This window comes from Borostomias antarcticus (genome assembly GCF_949987555.1).
Source record: "Borostomias antarcticus genome assembly, chromosome: 2".
NCBI lineage: Eukaryota > Metazoa > Chordata > Actinopteri > Stomiiformes > Stomiidae > Borostomias > Borostomias antarcticus.
Window position 1 is genome coordinate 42,136,547 of NC_140235.1, and position 17,500 is coordinate 42,154,046.

A 17,500-nucleotide genomic window follows, 5' to 3' on the forward strand; every position below is an offset into this window, starting at 1 on the left:
GACAGACAGACAGACAGACAGACAGACAGACAGACAGACAAACAGACAGACAGACAGACAGACAGATAGATAGATAGATAGATAGATAGATAGATAGATAGACAGACAGACAGACAGACAGACAGACAGACAGACAGACAAACAGACAGACAGACAGACAGATAGATAGATAGATAGATAGATAGATAGATAGATAGATAGATAGATAGATAGATAGATAGATAGATAGATAGATAGATAGATAGATAAACAACTGCACAGTAAACATGTCTGCCACCAATGACTTCTGTAGCAATGAAGCCCGCTGTGGAAACAGGCCGGTCCTTTTGTCTCTTGAGTGTGTGTATATATTTGAAGTGTGTGTGGAGATTTGAAATGTTGCAGGTTCATCAAGTTGTAACAAGAAACAATGTCAGATTATGATTTGTGTGGTGAAGATTTCTGTATTTACTGTACCATATTATTGATGATTTTTTTCCATATTATAGTGATACATCATAATTACTGGCTTTTGGCAGTTTGTTTACAATGCATCATGCGACAGTATGGGTCATTATGCAGTGGTTTGATAATAGTAAACCTCAGAGCATTGGAAGTAGTGGAGGGTATCCAGAGGTATACAGAGTAGAACCACCTCTTTATCCATGGACCCACAGTAGACCCACTTCTCTATCCATGGACCCACAGTAGACCCACTTCTCTATCCATGGACCCACAGTAGACCCACTTCTTTATCCATGGACCCACAGTAGACCCACTTGTTTATCCATGGACCCACAGTAGACCCACTTCTCTATCCATGGACCCACAGTAGACCCACTTCTCTATCCATGGACCCACAGTAGAACCACCTCTTTATCTATGGACCCACAGTAGAACCACCTCTTTATCTATGGACCCACAGTAGACCCACTTCTCTATCCATGGACCCACAGTAGAACCACTTCTTTATCCATGGACCCACAGTAGAACCACCTCTTTATCCATGGACCCACAGTAGACACACTTCTTTATCCATGGACCCACAGTAGACCCACTTCTTTATCCATGGACCCAAAGTAGACCCACTTCTCTATCCATGGACCCATAGTAGAACCACCTCTTTATCTATGGACCCACAGTAGACCCACTTCTTTATCTATGGACCCACAGTAGAACCACTTCTTTATCCATGGACCCAAAGTAGACCCACTTCTCTATCCATGGACCCATAGTAGAACCACCTCTTTATCTATGGACCCACAGTAGAACCACTTCTTTATCCATGGACCCACAGTAGACCCACCTCTCTATCCATGGACCCACAGTAGAACCACTTCTTTATCCATGGACCCACAGTAGACACACTTCTTTATCCATGGACCCACAGTAGACCCACTTCTTTATCAACTACTAATGTGAAGACCGTAACATTTCTGAGTAGACACCCCCGGTTCAGCAGGTGCGTAGGAGAAGGCCAACGGCCAGCAGTAATGAAGCAGAAAGCTCCGGCACGTCTTCTTCACTTACAGATCAACTGTAAAGGGATGTTTTGGTGTGCAGACCTTCTTCTGGTGAACTTTTGGGAACTTTTGAAGAAGGTCTGCGTACCGAAATGTTGTCCCATTAAGTTTATCTGCAGGTGAAGAAGGCAATGTGCAGGAGATTATTGTTTTGTCTTACTCACCTGTTTTGTCATACTGGTCCCATATTGTGAGTGCTTCAAGACGGACCCACCGGACAGAGACCTACCACAGGTCGAAACGTTGTGCTTTTTCTACTCAGGAAACCCTTAAGGAGCAACTGTTGTGCGGACCTCTTTCTCTTTCTCAATGATACCACGTTGTCCAGCACCAGGTAGATGTGCTTACCAACCTTTCAAAAACTGCTTCAAGACAGACGACAGCGCAACTGTGACCCCTGACCTCCAGGTAAGGGCTAGGGTTAGGGTTAGGGTTAGGGCATGACCAGGCCGGACTCTCAACAGATGGAGGAGGAAAATGCCCAGGGCCTCCAGACTCGCTGAGCTTGTTTGGTTTTTAACTATAAAAAGTGTAAACGTTCTCGTTGGATACAAGAACGTACCAGTGGATACAAATAACCCTAACCCTACGTACCAGTGACCATAAAACCCAGATTTCCAGGAGGCCCCCCATCCCTAAGCAATAGATTGATCTGATTGGCTGAGACCCCAGCCGAATGTGATCCTCAAGCGCGTCATGGCTGCTGCTGATAGCCTAGTGATGGACTAGCGTTACATGACTCTGGGATGATGGTGCCTCAGTCTTTATGGCCTGATGGTGAGTAGGGTTTATTTCAAAAGGGGGCCTCCACAGAACATTTGCCTATAGGGCCTCAAAAAGTCTATAGCCGGCGCTGGGCATGAGTAACATTTACGGTTAGACACATGACCTAGCCAAACTCTATCTCTAATATATCCAACAAGATTGAACTACCTAAACTAGAGTTATCTGATCTATGTCGTGTAGGATATAACACTGATGTTGTCATAGGATCAATGCACATTCTGAACGCTTTCTCCACAAGGGGTCACACTATAAGCATGTTTAGCAAAATGTACAGCCATTAGTAACTGATATCGTTTCATTTAAGTATTGTAATTCTTACAACAATCTCTATAAATTAGTTTTAGTTGGAATCCCAATAGCCTTTATATATATATATTTATTTGATTTACCAACAGAGAATTCCTGGCCCTGTAGGCTTATATTATTGGGATTGTTATGAAAATAATGTTGAGATATTACATGAAAATGGAATTGGACAGGTGGCTATCATCCCTAATGAATGGTTTAATGGAAGGATGACGACACAGAGACTGAGGCTTTAGGGGTGAACAGTAGCGGGGCACCTGAACAATAATAGGGTTAGGGTTAGGGTTAGGGTTAACCCTTATCCTACTGTGCGCCTGCCCCAAAGGTGCTCTGGTTATTGGAGTCACAGCTGTAATCAAACGGTGCATTGGCTATAGCCTTGGAATTGACGAAAGACAGATTGGCAACACAATGTGTTCACATATTTTTGGGGATAATAGGGCTATAACACATAATGAAATGAGCCCGACACCCGTAGGGCCGTCCCGTGGTCCCTGAGCGGCAGTCTGCAGACAGTAAAACGCTGCTCTAGTTATTAAGTGCGGCCGCAGGTGTGATAGGAGGACCATATGTCGTGGGTGATATAGTTGGGCCACGAGAGGAGAAACTGTATAAATAACTATGCACATAAAGGCATTGACAGGGGTCTGCATCGGACCCGCGATCAATTCGCTACACCTGACCCATTGTGGGTATTTCCTCACCAGAGCTGAGCAGCCAGAGCTGGTCCCCCACCCCCCCCTGAACTAGGATAGCAGAGCTGGTCCCCCACCCCCCTGAACTAGGGTACCAGAGCTGGGCCCCCACCCCCCCCTGAACTAGGGTACCAGAGCTGGGCCCCCACCCCCCCCTGAACTAGGGTACCAGAGCTGGTCCCCCACCCCCCCCTGAACTAGGATACCAGAGCTGGGCCCCCACCCCCCCTGAACTAGGATACCAGAGCTGGGCCCCCACCCCCCCCTGAACTAGGGTACCAGAGCTGGGCCCCCACCCCCCCTGAACTAGGGTACCAGAGCTGGGCCCCCACCCCCCCTGAACTAGGATACCAGAGCTGGGCCCCCACCCCCCTGAACTAGGATACCAGAGCTGGGCCCCCACCCCCCCTGAACTAGGGTACCAGAGCTGGTCCCCCACCCCCCCCTGAACTAGGGTACCAGAGATGGGCCCCCACCCCCCCCTGAACTAGGGTACCAGAGCTGGGCCCCCACCCCCCCCTGAACTAGGGTACCAGAGATGGGCCCCCACCCCCCCCTGAACTAGGGTACCAGAGCTGGGCCCCCACCCCCCCCTGAACTAGGGTACCAGAGCTGGGCCCCCACCCCCCCCTGAACTAGGGTACCAGAGATGGGCCCCCACCCCCCCCTGAACTAGGGTACCAGAGCTGGGCCCCCACCCCCCCCTGAACTAGGGTACCAGAGCTGGGCCCCCACCCCCCCCTGAACTAGGGTACCAGAGATGGGCCCCCACCCCCCCCTGAACTAGGGTACCAGAGCTGGGCCCCCACCCCCCCCTGAACTAGGATACCAGAGCTGGGCCCCCACCCCCCCTGAACTAGGATACCAGAGCTGGGCCCCCACCCCCCCTGAACTAGGATACCAGAGCTGGGCCCCCGCCCCCCCTGAACGTAGGACACATCGCGTGTGTTCAGTCAGGCCCCTTGACTGCGTGTGTTCAGTCAGGCCCCTTGACTGCGTGTGTTCAGTCAGGCCCCTTGACTGCGTGTGTTCAGTCAGGCCCCTTGACTGCGTGTGTTCTTCATTAGCCCGGTGAATGACTGGGAATCAGGTGAAGGGTTCAGTTCAAATAGAATGTGTTGGTTTTCCTTTTGTATTTGGTGGTGTTATTGTTGAATGATTCCAATGTGTGGACTGTGGAGTGAAAACATGATCAGAGAGAGTTTACACTCAAGCTATTGTCCCTTCCTCCTGGTGTGAGAGACACTCCCCATGCATTGCCACGCTCCTGGGAGGGAAAATAGGCCTAGCAATATTTATTTGAGCCAGTGCACAGTTATGCGGCACGACAAAATCAGTTTCTTCAGAAAAGCATTCCTCCCTCATCTGATGAGAGAAGCCTATGTAATCTATGAACAATTTTGTTTTGTCATAATCAGCTCATTGAAACCAGCCTTTGCTTATTTGGTCAACCCATATGGAGAAGCCTTAGAGTTCGTGTAATGGGTTAGGGTTAGGGTTAGAGTTTGTGTAATGGTCGTAGAGTCAGTGGGTTAGGGTTAGTGGGTTAGGGTTAGTACAACATTGGACCAGGACGTCTCCAATCGTGGGGAGGAAGGGGGCAGTTTAAGGATTAATGAATTGCTTTTTCAACATAGCTCAGTGTGGTGATTATGGCCTATTTAAAAGAGGCACAAATAGGTAAAAGTTCCTTAAACATACATCGATCATTCTGTCAAGCGCCACACCCCCTCGCGCCCCTCTATGCCTGCAGGGGCGGAGCCTCCACACGTCACAGGAGGAGTGATTTAAATGATCCCTGTTGGCTTTGAAGTGGAGCACAGAGACACAGCGCCTCATGTCCACCAGCGAGCTGCTAGTAAACTGGTTAAGCTTAACATAAAACAAAACGATAGGTCTTATCGACAGTCTATTAGAGGTCATTTGGTGCACAGTAGTGTAATGCTCATTGTATCTTCATTGCAAATCTGTGAACGTTGGTCATCGCAGCTCAAAGTGGAGCAGAAGGAAGAATAGGCTTCTGAATCTCTGGACTACGATAGTTTTCATTCTCTACGGTCGGAATACAGATCGAGAGACGTGAAGTTGTTACATCCTCAAAGCAACGAGCGAAACTTTGAAGTTGGAAAGCAGCTCAAGTCGAGATCATTTGAAGTTGGAAAGGAGCGCAAGTCAGATCATTTCTCCTCCGTGACTTAGAAAACTACCACGACGGCAAGGTGAGTCAACAGCAGATCTCAGAAAGGTTACTTTTCTCAGCACGGTTACTTTTTTTGTTGCCTGACTGGTTGGTTTTCCATTATTTAGGGATGTTTCTCGAATTCATGTCGCCTACGTTAGTTTTCCCGGTTACCTCCAATTCATCGATGTTACACATTCAAAGGTAAATGAGAGATATGAGGTATGTTCATGTCTGGAGCGCCTAATTATTCATATTACATTCTTCTCTCTCTCTGATGGCGAAATATGATATGACTCACTTTTACCGCTCATATAGGCCATATTTCTTTTGGGGTTTTCGTGTCATTTGAAGGTAGGCTACCTCTCTATCTTAACTTCATCTCCTTTACCGGAGAACGCTTATACAATGGGGAGTTGTGCGCCGGGGTGTTAATTAAAAAAGAGAGCCGTTTTAATGAAACAGCGATGCGTGTAGTTATAGCCCCTGAGCGCATTATTAAAAGAGAAGGATATATTGCTAATCTACCTCGGTGCCAATCCGCTCTGACCATTGCTCATTGTACTAGGCTACTATTTATAGTGGACGTTAACGGTGCAGTCATGCCTATTTATTTTAATTACGAACGACTTCCCCTCGCTTGTGTGAGCGGGGTTATTTCTTCATTTAAACTGGGGGGGGTTGACAGCTTTTCATTAGTGTAGGTTTACCTAAAGTCAGGAGAAGCAATACTTCTCTGCAAAGTGACTGGGCTAATGTGAAATCTGATCCCACCAACTCCCCTTGGGGGAGATATGGGGACTTGTTGATGCACATCGATTGATTCAGAACTAGATTAGACAGCTATGCCACAACGAATTGGGGGTATTTGCTAATGAAAGTAGGCTATACTCGATCAATTTAGCCTAACCTAAATTACAGCGATGCTCCCTCATGACATGATAGACCTACATACGATTTCTGGCATGGAGCAGAGGTGACGTGTGTATCATCATATCAGTGTTGGTGAAATCATTGTATTTACACCAACAAGAGAGTAATTCAACGAAGAATAAGAAGCCAAAAGCAATTGGGTTTGGTGAGTGAACCATTATTTGCTCTGTCAACCCGAAACCACATGCAATCCATCAGTCTGTCCGCCGACAGCGGCGGTATTGTGTTTCCCCTCATTAGCTCCTGTTTTTAATGGTTATTTCATCAATCAGTCTCTTACCGGAGCGGAACAGAGCCGTCCCTTCTATTCCGCTAACCTTTGTTTTGGCTGATAATTCATTTATCATCAGAAGGGAACTGGGGGAGAGCGAGCTCATTACAAATCAGAACCTATCCACGCTTATCTCTGGATACCCTAACCCTAAATCAGAACCTATCCACGCTTATCTCTGGATACCCTAACCCTAACCCTCATTACAAATCAGAACCTATCCACGCTTATCTCTGGATACCCTAACCCTAAATCAGAACCTATCCACGCTTTTCTCTGGATACCCTAACCCTCATTACAAATCAGAACCTATCCACGCTTATCTCTGGAAGTCCGGTCAAGTTTATCATTCACGAGAGAGAAGCCTTGTCAAGGACAGACTCTGACTAAAGAACTTTCATCTCAACTAAAAGAACTCCCTTCTTTGTGCCACACACACACACACACACACGCACACACACTCCCAACGTGAGTTTCAGCCACACTTTTTTAGTCAGTGAATGCACTGCTATTTTCTCTCAATCTGGCATGGCTTCATAGACTTGAACCCTTTTAACATTCATGAAGCAAAGATGTTTTTCTGTCATTCTGTCAGCCAATGTCATGCTTGTATTCAGTGATGCTTGTGTTCAGTGATAGGGCTTGTGTTCAGTGATAGGGTTTGTGTTCAGTGATAGGGCTTGTGTTCAGTGATGCTTGTGTTCAGTGATGCTTGTGTTCAGTGATGCTTGTGTTCAGTGATAGGGCTTGTGTTCAGTGATAGGGCTTGTGTTCAGTGATAGGGCTTGTGTTCAGTGATAGGGTTTGTGTTCAGTGATGGGGCTTGTGTTCAGTGATAGGGTTTGTGTTCAGTGATGCTTGTGTTCAGTGATAGGGTTTGTGTTCAGTGATAGGGTTTGTGTTCAGTGATAGGGTTTGTGTTCAGTGATAGGGTTTGTGTTCAGTGATAGGGTTTGTGTTCAGTGATAGGGCTTGTGTTCAGTGATAGGGCTTGTGTTCAGTGATAGGGTTTGTGTTCAGTGATGCTTGTGTTCAGTGATGCTTGTGTTCAGTGATAGGGTTTGTGTTCAGTGATAGGGTTTGTGTTCAGTGATAGGGCTTGTGTTCAGTGATGCTTGTGTTCAGTGATAGGGCTTGTGTTCAGTGATAGGGTTTGTGTTCAGTGATAGGGTTTGTGTTCAGTGATGCTTGTGTTCAGTGATAGGGCTTGTGTTCAGTGATAGGGCTTGTGTTCAGTGATGCTTGTGTTCAGTGATGCTTGTGTTCAGTGATAGGGCTTGTGTTCAGTGATAGGGCTTGTGTTCAGTGATAGGGTTTGTGTTCAGTGATAGGGCTTGTGTTCAGTGATAGGGCTTGTGTTCAGTGATAGGGCTTGTGTTCAGTGATAGGGCTTGTGTTCAGTGATAGGGTTTGTGTTCAGTGATAGGGCTTGTGTTCAGTGATAGGGCTTGTGTTCAGTGATAGGGCTTGTGTTCAGTGATAGGGCTTGTGTTCAGTGATAGGGCTTGTGTTCAGTGATAGGGCTTGTGTTCAGTGATGCTTGTGTTCAGTGATGGGGCTTGTGTTCAGTGATAGGGTTTGTGTTCAGTGATGCTTGTGTTCAGTTATAGGGTTTGTGTTCAGTGATAGGGCTTGTGTTCAGTGATAGGGCTTGTGTTCAGTGATAGGGTTTGTGTTCAGTGATAGTGCTTGTGTTCAGTGATGGGGTTTGGTCACAAGTGTGCATTATTAAGATACAGAGTTCTCCCAAGTTCTGTGAGGAGGTGATAAGAAGGAATGCTAAGTCTTAGGGTTAGGGTTAGTAGGGTTAGGGTTAGTAGGGTTAGGGTTAGTAGGGTTAGGGTTAGGGCCATGCCCTTCTCTAAAGTAGGTGGGTGTCTTGTGTTTTCAGCACTGGGGGAGGATTAGCTTGCCCCATTTAAGGTCATGTAATCGCTGGAGTTTGTTCTGCATTCAGATATCACTGCTCCCACCGTAGAGGCGTATGACTTGACTATGATAACCCTAACCCAGCCCTCAGGGTGGAACTATGATAACCCTAACCCAGCCCTCAGGGTGGAACTATGATAACCCTAACCCAGCCCTCAGGGTGGAACTATGATAACCCTAACCCAGCCCTCAGGGTGGAACTATGATAACCCTAACCCAGCCCTCAGGGTGGAACTATGATAACCCTAACCCAGCCCTCAGGGTGGAACTATGATAACCCTAACCCAGCCCTCAGGGTGGAACTCAGGTATTGTCTCAGAATATGCACTATGCTGCGAAACACGATTAAAAGTAGGATTTGCATTTTCATTAGATTTGCGTTTTGTGTGTGTGTGCAAGTGTGTGTGTGTGAGGGTTATTTGGCAACGCTCTCCGAGTACAGATTGGGCTGGCACTGCAGGTGCGTGTGCGTGTGTGTGTGTTTGTGTGTGTGTGTGTGTGTGTGTGTGTGTGTGTGTGATGCGCTGCGCTGCCGTGACTTGTCACAGGTAAGGCTTGGAATGCCAAAAGTGAAGTTTTGAGACATAACTTCACCTTACAGGCCTCACCTTGGTCTTCCAGGCCTCTGTGTGTGTTGGCTCGCTGGAGCTAACAGGGCACTGGGCACTAACCCTAACACCTAACGTTAACTCCTAACTCCTAACTCTAACGTTTTAACCTCCTTTTGTGTGAGACCTCCCCAGGGTGCGCGAGGCCTCAGCGTGGAGTCTAGCTTAGCGCTCATTTAGCAGCCTTCTTAATTCCCCTGTGTTGAACTTGGTCTGCCGTGGCTTCCTTGAAACATGTTCTGATCTGTTGGGGGAATCAGGGGAGTCAAACTGGTTCTGTGGCCCAGAAAATCGCCCGGGGCTCAGCAATGTTGTTGACATGTATCCTGCCTGGGACTCCCGCGCCGCATGGCCACTCCACCTCACTCTCCTCCCCCGTCCTGCCCGGGACTCCCGCACGGCCACTCCACCTCACTCTCCTCCCCCGTCCTGCCTGGGACTCCCGCACGGCCACTCCACCTCACTCTCCTCCCCCGTCCTGCCTGGGACTCCCGCACCGCACGGCCACTCCACCTCACTCTCCTCCCCCGTCCTGCCTGGGACTCCCGCACGGCCACTCCACCTCACTCTCCTCCCCCGTCCTGCCCGGGACTCCCGCACGGCCACTCCACCTCACTCTCCTCCCCCGTCCTGCCTGGGACTCCCGCACGGCCACTCCACCTCACTCTCCTCCCCCGTCCTGCCTGGGACTCCCGCGCCGCACGGCCACTCCACCTCACTCTCCTCCCCCGTCCTGCCTGGGACTCCCGCACCGCACGGCCACTCCACCTCACTCTCCTCCCCCGTCCTGCCTGGGACTCCCGCACGGCCACTCCACCTCACTCTCCTCCCCCGTCCTGCCTGGGACTCCCGCACGGCCACTCCACCTCACTCTCCTCCCCCGTCCTGCCTGGGACTCCTGCGCCGCACGGCCACTCCACCTCACTCTCCTCCCCCGTCCTGCCCGGGACTCCCGCACCGCACGGCCACTCCACCTCACTCTCCTCCCCCGTCCTGCCTGGGACTCCTGCGCCGCATGGCCACTCCACCTCACTCTCCTCCCCCGTCCTGCCTGGGACTCCCGCACGGCCACTCCACCTCACTCTCCTCCCCCGTCCTGCCTGGGACTCCCGCACCGCACGGCCACTCCACCTCACTCTCCTCCCCCGTCCTGCCTGGGACTCCCGCACGGCCACTCCACCTCACTCTCCTCCCCCGTCCTGCCTGGGACTCCCGCACGGCCACTCCACCTCACTCTCCTCCCCCGTCCTGCCTGGGACTCCTGCGCCGCACGGCCACTCCACCTCACTCTCCTCCCCCGTCCTGCCCGGGACTCCCGCACCGCACGGCCACTCCACCTCACTCTCCTCCCCCGTCCTGCCTGGGACTCCTGCGCCGCATGGCCACTCCACCTCACTCTCCTCCCCCGTCCTGCCTGGGACTCCCGCACGGCCACTCCACCTCACTCTCCTCCCCCGTCCTGCCTGGGACTCCTGCGCCGCACGGCCACTCCACCTCACTCTCCTCCCCCGTCCTGCCTGGGACTCCTGCGCCGCACGGCCACTCCACCTCACTCTCCTCCCCCGTCCTGCCCGGGACTCCCGCACCGCACGGCCACTCCACCTCACTCTCCTCCCCCGTCCTGCCTGGGACTCCTGCGCCGCATGGCCACTCCACCTCACTCTCCTCCCCCGTCCTGCCTGGGACTCCCGCACCGCACGGCCACTCCACCTCACTCTCCTCCCCCGGACTCCCGCACCGCACGGCCACTCCACCTCACTCTCCTCCCCCGTCCTGCCTGGGACTCCCGCACCGCACGGCCACTCCACCTCACTCTCCTCCCCCGGACTCCCGCACCGCACGGCCACTCCACCTCACTCTCCTCCCCCGTCCTGCCTGGGACTCCCGCACCGCACGGCCACTCCACCTTACACTCCTCCCCCGTCCTGCCTGGGACTCCCGCACGGCCACTCCACCTCACTCTCCTCCCCCGTCCTGCCTGGGACTCCCGCACCGCACGGCCACTCCACCTCACTCTCCTCCCCCGTCCTGCCTGGGACTCCCGCGCCGCACGGCCACTCCACCTCACTCTCCTCCCCCGTCCTGCCCGGGACTCCCGCACGGCCACTCCACCTCACTCTCCTCCCCCGTCCTGCCCGGGACTCCCGCACGGCCACTCCACCTCACTCTCCTCCCCCGTCCTGCCTGGGACTCCCGCACGGCCACTCCACCTCACTCTCCTCCCCCGTCCTGCCCGGGACTCCCGCACGGCCACTCCACCTCACTCTCCTCCCCCGTCCTGCCTGGGACTCCCGCACGGCCACTCCACCTCACTCTCCTCCCCCGTCCTGCCTGGGACTCCCGCGCCGCACGGCCACTCCACCTCACTCTCCTCCCCCGTCCTGCCTGGGACTCCCGCGCCGCATGGCCACTCCACCTCACTCTCCTCCCCCGTCCGAAAGGCCAAAAAACACTGCTGCTCAAGTCTGGTCAAACGTGTGCCTTTTGATAAGAGAGAGAGAGTATAGAAAGGAAGAGGGAGTCAAAACCAGACAGATTAGAGAGATCGAACCTGAGGTCACATTGGCACTACTATTCCCCTAGATTTGACCAGAGTTCTGCTGACTTTATTTTGCCAGAGGAGGGCAGAGGCTGGTGTATTTTCGGAGGGGGGGGGGGGGGGGCTGGTAATTGATTTCGCGCTGGTAATTCAGAGCCCCGAGGAGCTGGCTCTGAAGACAGGAAGTGGAGGGGAATCACCAGCGGGCGGACCAGTCACAGAGCCATGTAAGGCATCTTGTATTCCCAACTGTAAACGCACAAGACAGGCTGTGTATTCATGCTGCGTAATGGGCCGCCGATGCCATAATCGCATAATAGTTTATAGCTGGGATGCCATTATGATGGTTGCCCCAGGTTCCGTTGCCCCGTGTTGCTAGGGTTACACCCGCCTTTTTTGCGTTGGTGTTGTCCGCCTCTTTTTTAGCTCTCGCTGCCCTTTTGGTGCAAAAAACGTTCGTCTTCAATAGTTCTTTGATCTGTAAATCATATGTCATATGGACCCGTGCCTATAAGGTCATGAACTCGGGTGCGACCTCGTTTACGGCCCCTGGTTCGTATGAATGCGGTCGTCTGGAATCGCTGCATCTGGACTCAGGTTTTCTCTGGGGTGTCGTGGCTCTCGTTGACCCAGTGGCCATGGGAACCAGCTGGTATCTGAGATCCACCGGTGAAGGGACTGGAAAAGGCCCCGCTCTACCAGGAGGGGGGTCACACTGCGTTCCCGGGGCACCGCCGACCTCCCCGACCCCTGGGTGACCCCCGCCACCCCGTCTCCAATCAGAGGGGCCCGACAGACGACTCGATCACCTCCTGAACTGCGGCATCTCCTGTCTATCGCCCGCTTCTGACCCCAGGAGAAGAACAGAAAGAGGAAATAACAGGCGATAGCGGTCCCCCACACACCGGTCCTCCCAGGCTAGCCTGACCCCCCCCCCCCCCACATACCGGTCCTCCCAGGCTACCCTGCCCCCCCCCACACACCGGTCTTCCCAGGCTACCCTGCCCCCCCCCACACACCGGTCTTCCCAGGCTACCCTGACCCCCCCACACACCGGTCCTCCCCAGGCTACCCTGACCCCCCCCACACACCGGTCCTCCCCAGGCTACCCTGACCCCCCCCACACACCGGTCTTCCCAGGCTACCCTGACCCCCCCACACACCGGTCTTCCCAGGCTACCCTGACCCCCCCACACACTGGTCCTCCCCAGGCTACCCTGACCCCCCCACACACCGGTCTTCCCAGGCTACCCTGACCCCCCCCACACACCGGTCTTCCCAGGCTACCCTGACCCCCCCACACACTGGTCCTTCCCAGGCTACCCTGACCCCCCCACACACTGGTCCTCCCCAGGCTACCCTGACCCCCCCCACACACCGGTCCTCCCCAGGCTACCCTGACCCCCCCCACACACCGGTCTTCCCAGGCTACCCTGACCCCCCCCACACACCGGTCTTCCCAGGCTACCCTGACCCCCCCACACACTGGTCCTCCCCAGGCTACCCTGACCCCCCCCACACACTGGTCCTTCCCAGGCTAGCCTGACCCCCCCCACACACTGGTCCTTCCCAGGCTAGCCTAACCCCCCCCACACACTGGTCCTTCCCAGGCTACCGTGGTCCATATCCAGACACCCAGCCAGGCCCTCTTCCTCCTCTCCTCTGCCAGAGACCACAGCGTGATCTTTACCCCTCCTCTCCGTCGCTCTTCCCTGGGGTTCAGAGATGGAGCCAGTGGTCTTTTGAAAAGGGGGATGTGGAAACAGTGGAAATGGTCACAAATCAAGAAAAGAAATGTACAACAGTACCAATAGTTCAGTATGATATACTGTGTGTGTGTGTGTGTGTGTGTGTGTGTGGGTGTTGTGGGTGGGTGTGGGGGTGGGGGGGGGGGGGGGGAACGCGCACACGTGTCTCTGACCGATCACAAGACTCAACACTCACTTTAGGTATGTGTCATAAACTTATATTACAAACATCACTATATGTCACTAACGTAAGTATCAGCAGCTCCTCATAAAAGACTGTGGGGAACGCTGCTGCTGCTCCGGGTCTCTCTCCCCAACCCTCTCTCCCCAACCCTCTCTCCCTAACCCTCTCTCCCTAACCCTCTCTCCCAACCCTCTCTCCCTAACCCTCTCTCCCTAACCCTCTCTCCCTAACCCTCTCTCCCAAACCCTCTCTCCCTAACCCTCTCTCCCCAACCCTCTCTCCCTAACCCTCTCTCCCTAACCCTCTCTCCCTAACCCTTACCCTCTCTCCCCAACCCTCTCTCCCAAACCCTCTCTCCCAAACCCTCTCTCCCCAACCCTCTCTCCCCAACCCTCTCTCCCCAACCCTCTCTCCCTAACCCTCTCTCCCTAACCCTCTCTCCCTAACCCTCTCTCCCTAACCCTCTCTCCCTAACCCTCTCTCCCAAACCCTCTCTCCCCAACCCTCTCTCCCTAACCCTCTCTCCCTAACCCTCTCTCCCCAACCCTCTCTCCCCAACCCTCTCTCCCTTACCCTCTCTCCCTAACCCTCTCTCCCTAACCCTCTCTCCCTTACCCTCTCTCCCTAACCCTCTCTCCCCAACCCTCTCTCCCCAACCCTCTCTCCCCAACCCTCTCTCCCCAACCCTCTCTCCCCAACCCTCTCTCCCCAACCCTCTCTCCCAAACCCTCTCTCCCTAACCCCAACCCTCTCTCCCTAACCCTCTCTCCCTAACCCTCTCTCCCTAACCCTCTCTCCCTAACCCTTACCCTCTCTCCCTAACCCTCTCTCCCCAACCCTCTCTCCCAAACCCTCTCTCCCTAACCCTCTCTCCCTAACCCTCTCTCCCTAACCCTTACCCTCTCTCCCTAACCCTCTCTCCCTAACCCTAACCCTCTCTCCCTAACCCCAACCCTCTCTCCCTAACCCTCTCTCCCTAACCCTCTCTCCCCAACCCTCTCTCCCCAACCCTCTCTCCCTAACCCTCTCTCCCTAACCCCAACCCTCTCCCCCTAACCCTAACCCTCTCCCCCTCCCGGCTCTTCCTGGCTATAGGGCTCCTGAGGTAGGGGCTGGGGTGGGAGGGGGGGCCCTCTTATAGAGCTGCTTGATTGGAGCCAGGTGTCCGCTGCGGTGAGCAGGCTTGTGGGGGCGGGCGGCCGACCGGCGGCGAGGGGCTGTGTGGCGGGAAGGGGCGCTCGGGAAGCCAAACGTGCCCCCGTCGAAAATTAGACGCAACGGAGGACAAATTAGGATGCTGTTGTTCATTTGGAAAATGAAATCCGTCCCCAGCAATTATTCAGTGTTGTTGTTGGCCATAATTGTGAATCATGGAACCCGGCTGGAGAAGACGGGGGCGCTGACTCATCGTGGAGTTGAGCTGTATGGTTCTCGTTAGCGTGATTCAAAAGCAATATTATCCCCAGCTGCGCATGAAATCAGTTCAATTTTGCAACGGAAAAATGGGAGGATCAGATGTACAGTAGATGGGAGAGACGATAAGAGAGGAATGTGTGTCTGTAAGGGGGTTAGGGTTAGGGTTATGGGTTAGGGTTAGGGGTGGTCATGGCTGTAAGGGGTGGTCATGGCTGTAAGGGGTGGTCATGGCTGTAAGGGGTGGTCAGGGCTGTAAGGGGTGGTCAGGGCTGTAAGGGGTGGTCATGGCTGTAAGGGGTGGTCATGGCTGTAAGGGGTGGTCATGGCTGTAAGGGGTGGTCATGGCTGTAAGGGGTGGTCATGGCTGTAAGGGGTGGTCAGGGCTGTAAGGGGTGGTCAGGGCTGTAAGGGGTGGTCAGGGCTGTAAGGGGTGGTCAGGGCTGTAAGGGGTGGTCAGGGCTGTAAGGGGTGGTCATGGCTGTAAGGGGTGGTCAGGGCTGTAAGGGGTGGTCAGGGCTGTAAGGGGTGGTCAGGGCTGTAAGGGGTGGTCAGGGCTGTAAGGGGTGGTCATGGCTGTAAGGGGTGGTCATGGCTGTAAGGGGTGGTCATGGCTGTAAGGGGTGGTCAGGGCTGTAAGGGGTGGTCAGGGCTGTAAGGGGTGGTCATGGCTGTAAGGGGTGGTCAGGGCTGTAAGGGGTGGTCAGGGCTGTAAGGGGTGGTCAGGGCTGTAAGGGGTGGTCAGGGCTGTAAGGGGTGGTCAGGGCTGTAAGGGGTGGTCAGGGCTGTAAGGGGTGGTCAGGGCTGTAAGGGGTGGTCAGGGCTGTAAGGGGTGGTCAGGGCTGTAAGGGGTGGTCATGGCTGTAAGGGGTGGTCATGGCTGATCCCTCTGGTTCCATCAGTCGTGTTGTATGAACACAGGGCCGTCAGCTGAGACGATTCCTATGAAGGTGCCAGGTCGACTCTTGAGACCGCATTTAACCCTATTTTGTATTTAACACTATTTTGTACTAACACTATTTTGTATTAACAGTGCTTTGTATTAAGCTGTGACGCAAAGTGTGTGTGTGTGTGTGTGTGTGTGTGTGTGTGTGTGTGTGTGTGTGTGTGTGTGTGTGTGTGTGTGTGTGTGTGTGTGTGTGTGTGTGTGTGTGTGTGTGTGTGTGTGTGTGTGTGTGTGTGTGTGTGTGTGTGTGAGAGTGAGGCAGTATGTAACCATGTGTGATGTCAACTCTCGGTTGTTAATTTGTTATTTCCATCCATTACAGTTACTAGTGTATGAAAATGAAACGGACCCAGGAAAGAGCACTGGAACCCGGCAGAACCGCCGCGGCGTCCGAGGGTTAACCCGTCCCAGAAGCCCCTCCTCTGGGGAAGCATGTCCGAGGGTTAACCCGTCCCAGAAGCCCCTCCTCTGGGGAAGCATGTCCGAGGGTTAACCCGTCCCAGAAGCCCCTCCTCTGGGGAAGCATGTTCGAGGGTTAACCCGTCCCAGAAGCCCCTCCTCTGGGGAAGCATGTCCGAGGGTTAACCCGTCCCAGAAGCCCCTCCTCTGGGGAAGCATGTTCGAGGGTTAACCCGTCCCAGAAGCCCCTCCTCTGGGGAAGCATGTTCGAGGGTTAACCCGTCCCAGAAGCCCCTCCTCTGGGGAAGCATGTTCGAGGGTTAACCCGTCCCAGAAGCCCCTCCTCTGGGGAAGCATGTTCGAGGGTTAACCCGTCCCAGAAGCCCCTCCTCTGGGGAAGCACTATCAGGTTACAGTGAGAGGTTATTTGCGGCGAGCTCAAAGATGCCGTGGCCTTCTGTTGAGAGGCCTGTGGTGGGCATGTTTACTCAGAGGTTGTTGTGGGAAGCAGCTGTGATGCAGACTAACTCTAACCCAGTTATCTCAAAAGGTGCATATTTTTTATTTCCCCACTCCCAAAGCCAACTGATCGCCAAGACTCACATTTGGGAATCCGAGGCATCGTTCCCGTCGGCGGGACCCTTCTCTCCAGTCCAGGGTCAGGGTCAGGGTCCCTTCATGCGGTCCAGGGTCAGGGTTAGGGTCCCTTCATGCGGTCCAGGGTCAGGGTTAGGGTCCCTTCATGCGGTCCAGGGTCAGGGTTAGGGTCCCTTCATGCGGTCCAGGGTCAGGGTTAGGGTCCCTTCATGCGGTCCAGGGTCAGGGTTAGGGTCCCTTCATGCGGTCCAGGGTCAGGGTTAGGGTCCCTTCATGCGGTCCAGGGTCAGGGTTAGGGTCTTAGGGTAGAACTGCGAGGCATCGCTCTAACCCTAGCTAGCTGGCTCTAACCCTAGCTAGCTGGCTCTAACCCTAGCTAGCTGGCTCTAACCCTAGCTAGCTGGCTCTAACCCTAGCTAGCTGGCTCTAACCCTAGCTAGCTGGCTCTAACCCTAGCTAGCTGGC

The 17,500-nt window shown here is 53.8% G+C and overlaps 1 protein-coding gene across 1 annotated transcript in view; it reads left to right on the top strand.

Annotated features, from left to right (window-relative positions):
- The first annotated feature begins 5,155 nt into the window (after positions 1-5,155).
- The window catches only part of lmo4a (LIM domain only 4a), a 25,024-nt gene continuing 12,679 nt past the window's right edge, over positions 5,156-17,500 (top strand). Inside the window, exon 1 of the mRNA XM_084459443.1 lies at positions 5,156-5,508. The gene's annotated coding sequence lies outside the window, so the exon portion shown is untranslated. The remainder of the gene's footprint in view (positions 5,509-17,500) is intronic.